Genomic DNA, 6,000 nt, shown 5'->3' with positions numbered 1-6,000 from the left:
TGTAGAATTTTGTGAAAGTGTGCACGGTCGACCAAGTCGCCGCCTTACACACCTGGGCTACAGAAGCCCCATGACGACAGGCCCAAGATGTACTCAGAGATCTAGTAGAGTGCGCCTTCACAGGCAAAGGGGGAACCTTCCCTGCAAAGCATAGGCCTGTTCAATGGTCTGCCTGATCCATTTGGCGATGGTAGAGGCCGACGCCGCCATGCCCTTCCGAGGACCCTCTGGAAGAACAAACAAGGAATCCGTCTTTCGAAAAGACTCAGTCGATTTAAGGTAAACCCTTATCGCCCGAACAACATCCAAAGAATGTAATCTCACCTCCTTCGGATGTGTAGGCTTCGCGCACAGCGAAGGCAAGACAATATCCTCATTAAGATGGAATTCCGAAACTCGTTTCGGAAGAAAAGAAGAAGGATTAGGTCGCAGGACCACCTTATCCAAATGAACAACCAGATACGGAGACTTGCAGGACAAAGCTGCCAGCTCCGACACTCTGCGAGCCGAAGTGATCGCAACCAAAAAGGCGACCTTTTTGGACAACATAGACAACGAGATCTCCCTGATCTGTTCAAAAGGAGCACGTTGTAACACAGATAGAACGAGATTCAAGTCCCAAGGGGGCAGAGGATCCCTCCTAGGAGGAACCAGATGCCGCACACCCTGAACAAAAGTGCCAACCAAGGAGTTGGAGGCCACGGGACGTTGAAACAGAACGGCCAGCGCAGACACCTGACCCTTTATCGTAGCCAGCGCCAAACGCTGATCGACACCCGTTTGAAGGAAGGACAGCACTCGGGAAACCGAGTACGTGCGGGGAGAAAATCCCCTGGACTCACACCAAGCAAAATAGGCCTTCCAAGTACGGTAATAAACCTTCCCCGAGGAAGACTTCCTCGCGTTGATCAAGGTATGAACGACCTCTGGGGAGAGACCCTTCTCCCTCAGGACCTCGGTCTCAACAGCCAGGCCGTCAAAGCCAGCGACTGTAAAGCAGGATGGTATATTGGACCTTGAGACAGGAGATCGTCTCGAAGAGGCAGACGCCACGGGCCGTCGACCGCCAGATTCACGAGGTCTGCGTACCAGGACCGGCGAGGCCAGTCCGGTGCCACAAGAATCACCGTGCTGCGTTCCGAGTGTAACCTGCGAAGGAACCTGGACAGCAACTGAATCGGTGGAAACGCGTACATCAGCCTGTACTGATGCCACGGGGCCACTAACGCGTCCGACGCGTCTGCCCGAGGGTCGCGCGTCCTTGCCACGAACCTTCTCACCTTGTTGTTGAGACGAGACGCGAACAGGTCCACATCTGGAAGACCCCACTTCGCGCACAACATCTGGAAGACAGTCGGGTGGAGAGACCATTCCCCCTGATCCAGGGTCTGGCGACTCAGATAGTCCGCCTGCCAGTTCTCCACCCCCGGAATGTGAACCGCCGTTATCGCCGGGACATGAGTCTCGGCCCAGGTCAGAATGTCGGCCACTTCTCGAGCCGCTCGGGCACTCCTGGTGCCCCCTTGGTGGTTGATGTAGGCCAACGCCGTGGCATTGTCCGTCTGCACCCGAACCGGGCAGCCCCGCAGCCGGTCCGTCCAGCGATGAAGACAGAGATTTATCGCACGCAATTCCAGAATGTTGATCGGAAGGGAGGACTCCCCCTCCGACCAAGTCCCCTGGGCAGACAGAACGCCCAGAACACCACCCCAGCCCGACAGGCTGGCATCCGTGGTGATTACCGTCCACGAGATAGGACGAAACGACTTGCCCCCGGACACCATCGGGGACTGGAGCCACCACAGAAGGTCTCCTCTGGTGCGATGACTCAACGAGATTTGAAGATCCAGAGATTGAGGTCGCCCGTCCCACATGGACAGGATCTCCGCTTGGAGACCCCGCGTGTGAAACTGGGCGAAGGGAATCGCCTCGAAGGCCGAGACCATCAATCCCAGACATCTCATGCACGTCCGCAGAGACGAGTGCGGAACGTCCCTGAGGGACCTGACTTCCTCCTGAAGAGTTCTGAGTTTGTCTTCCGGCAGGAAGACCTTCGCCTGTACCGAGTCCAGAATCATTCCCAGGTAGGGAAGACGAACCGACGGACTCAGCGCCCAGAACACCACCCCAGCCCGACAGGCTGGCATCCGTGGTGATCACCGTCCATGAAAGAGGACGAAAAGACTTTCCCCCCCCGACACCGCCGGGGACTGGAGCCACCACAGAAGATCCCTTCTGGTGCGATGGCTCAACGAAATCTGGATATCCAGAGATTGCGGTCGCCCGTCCCACCTTGACAGGATCTCCGCTTGGAGACCCCGCGTGTGAAACTGGGCAAAGGGAATCGCCTCGAAAGCCGAGACCATCAGTCCCAGACACCGCATGCACTTCCGCAGGGACGAGCACGGAACGTCCCTGAGGGACTGGACTTCTCCCTGAAGAGTCCTGAGTTTGTCGTCCGGTAGGAAGACCTTCGCCTGGACCGAGTCCAGGATCATCCCCAAATAGGGAAGACGAACCGACGGACACAGCGTCGACTTTGGATAATTTATCGTCCAACCAAACTCCTGCAGAGTCTGCACCGTGACGGACAGATCCGTCTCCAGGCCCTGGCTGGTCGCAGACCGAACCAGAATATCGTCCAGATACCCCAGGACAGAGATGCCCTGGGCTCTTAACAAAGCCAGCAGTGGTGCAAGCACCTTGGTGAAAACCCGCGGAGCCGAGGCGAGACCAAAAGGTAACGCCACGAATTGGTAGTGATCCTCCACAATGGCGAATCGAAGGTACCTCTGGTGACCCTCGAAAATGGGGATGTGTAGGTACGCATCCTTCAAGTCGATGGAGGCCATGAATTCCCCCGGAACTAGGGCCGCCACCACCGACCGCAGGGATTCCATGCGGGACTTGCGAACCCGCACAAAGCGGTTCAGAGCCTTTAAGTCCAGAATTGCCCTCCTTCCTGGGCACGGTGAACAGATTGGAATAGAACCCCCGAAATCTGTCCCGATGAGGCACCGAAACCACCACTCCCTGAGCTCTCAGGTCCCGCACCGCTAGGCGCAGATCCAGCAAACGCTCCGGAGACAGTTGAAGATTTGAGGGAAAAAAATCTGCTCTCCGGCCGAGAGAGAAACTCGATCTTGTAACCAGATCGAACGATTTCCTGAACCCACCTGTCCCGAACACGGGTCAGCCATGGTTGCGGAAATCCGAGCAAGCGTCCCCCCACCCCAGAACCGGGTGAGGGCGCCCCTTCAGGCCGCACTGTTGTGGGCAGCGGATCAGGATTGGCCGGACTTCTGCTTACCTGTCCACAGCTTCTTTTGGGAGCCCTGACCTTTGAACGGCTTGCCCTTATAGTGCGACCGAAAGGCACGAAAGGACCCCTGAGAGGGCCTAAAGGAAGCATGCTTCTTACCAGGAGCCGCCTTAGCCTTGTGGGATTGGGGCAAGAGCGTGCTCTTACCACCCGTGATCCCCTTTATCAGAGTATCCAAGGATTCGCCAAAAAGGCGAGAACCATCATAGGGCAGATTGGCTAAGGTCTTGCGCGAAGATTGGTCCACCGACCAGCACTTCAACCAAACCAAGCGGCGAGACAACACCGCCACACCGTGTACACGTGCGGCCAACGGAACCATATCCAAGTCCGCATCGCACAAATACATGAGACCCTGATGGATTTGATCCACCATATCCAATGTCGCCGAGGGGGCAGAATCAGCCACCAAAACGCGCCTAAGCACCTGCGTCCAGCTCGCGACCGCCTGGGCCGCCATAAGTGAAGCAAACAGAGCTTTCAGCATAGAACCCATAATAGAATAGGTATGACGGGCAAGAGACTCCAACCTCTTGTCCGTGGCATCCCGGAACACCGGGGTATCCTCAGCAGGAATCGCAGTGGACTTATTCAAAACCGCTATCGCGTGATCCACTGGAGGCGGCACACACCAACGCTCGTCAGTAGCGGGCGTGAAAGGATAACGCAGTTTGAACCTACTTGGTACAGCAAAAGGCTTGCGTATATTACGCCATTGATCCTTGACAGCGCGCTGAAAATCATCAGTGCAGGGAAAAACCTGTGATGTTTTGCGTCTTTTCTTCGTCCCATAAGCTGCCAAGGCAGCAGGAGGACATGGCTCATCCTGTAATCGCAGCATTTGCTTGATAGAAGCAACCAATTCATCCATGAGTGCAAGCTCTTCAGACGAGCCCGGGGGAGAATTATCAACCCCTTCAACCTCAGCCTCCACCTCGGACCCTACAAGATCCAGGGAGGAACGGGACCCCGACAAGGAGACCCCAGCCACAGCAGCCCCATCACCATCACCCTCTGAATCAGAGGAAATTGAAACTCTGGGCCTTTTAGAGGATTGAGCAGCCACCAGCATTTGCACCTGAGCAGCAAGGCTAGCCACAACCGCAGCCAAATCCCCCCCCTGGGGGGGAAACAGCAGTCCCCTGGCTTCCCACCAATGTGGCAGGAAATTTGCTTTCCTAAGAATCCATGCCCCAAAGTATGTGGAAAAAGAAAGGGTCAACTGCCCCTTTAACAAGCGCGGCGAGCGCAGCCCACCGCACACACACACCACACAAGTCGACCCCCACAGGGAGAAAGACCAACTCAGGCAAGGATACAGGGATAGGGAGGTAAAAACCTTGAAAGACCGCTGCTGCTTCTGCCTCGATCGGTCCTCCAGGAGAAAGGAAGTGCTGACATGCAGGGCGCTATATTAAAGCCTATGGAAGGTTACAAGAAAATGGCCGCCTGCAGTGTTAACATGCGGCCGGAGCGAAGGCAGCCAAAATGGCGTCGTTTGGCGCCGAAAACGCCGCTCCTCCACCTCAGTGAAGTGAAAAAAAACCACACCACATTATAATAAAACATGGCGGACCGCCGCAGCGATCGCTGTAATGTGCCCCAAACATGATATAATCATGCCCCACAGCACACAGCCATTCACACATACACAGGCTGACACAGACAGTGCAGCACAGCCCCCCCTCCTTGCAGCCCACAGCATGCAGCCAGAGAGATACGGAACTTAACAGTGTGAACACAGGCAGGGTTACACAGTCCCAGACTGACACCCCCCAAACAGACAGGTCCCCACACAAATACACTTACCTCCTAGATGGCGTGGGGGACCCGCACAGGCGAACAAGCCACTGCACATGTGACAGGGAGAGTCGCATCCAGGACGCAGAAGAACTGGGGTTAAGAGCGTCCAGTGAGGTAGCCACCTCACCGTAGCATCCCTGCATCGAACAGGGATGGGTCGTTCATCGCGCCAGGAGCGATACCTGACTGAACGCTCGATGGCAGGCTGAGAAGCCACTGACCCACAACCTGCGACCAGGGGGATCAGCCCGAGACCCAGCCCGCACGAATCCTCTTCATCAGAAGAACTAACCAATGCTGACAAAAACAACAGCTAAGTAAAGAGAGAGAAAAAACTCAAACAAAATCAAAAAAGAATAGAGAAAGGCTGAGACAAAATGCCCCAGCATAGAGACATCCAGCTACTCCTGACAAGCTAGACATTGAAACTGAAGTATGGATACAGGAAGTAGGAGGGTATTGACTGAGGGGACCACCCTCTGGGGGTGGGATATGTTAAAAGCTTTTATATTAACATATTCTGTTGCCTAGCTACTCCTTCGGAGCAAAGTCTAATATCCTATTGTGACGAATATGAAGATGGCGGCGACTGTCGGAGGACGTAAGAGAAATAATAATGTTTGGAGGTTAAATTGCACTGCACATCACCCCAAAATCACCAAACCAAAAGTCAAAACGGGGAAGGTCTCAATATAACATATGGATAAGTGGCTACCTACATCCTATTGATTTGGAAGAGATTGATCAATGTTTTTCAGCGTTAGATGCTCTGTATGATGATATAATAAGCTCCTGAAGAAGTGGTGAATGTCCTGTGAAACATGTTGAGCACAAATTGATCCAGATGTTATATGTCATATTGATAGTCACAATAT

The sequence above is a fragment of the Pelophylax lessonae genome (assembly GCF_965119305.1).
Source record: "Pelophylax lessonae genome assembly, chromosome: 10".
Taxonomy (NCBI): domain Eukaryota; kingdom Metazoa; phylum Chordata; class Amphibia; order Anura; family Ranidae; genus Pelophylax; species Pelophylax lessonae.
This window is presented reverse-complemented; position numbering follows the sequence as displayed.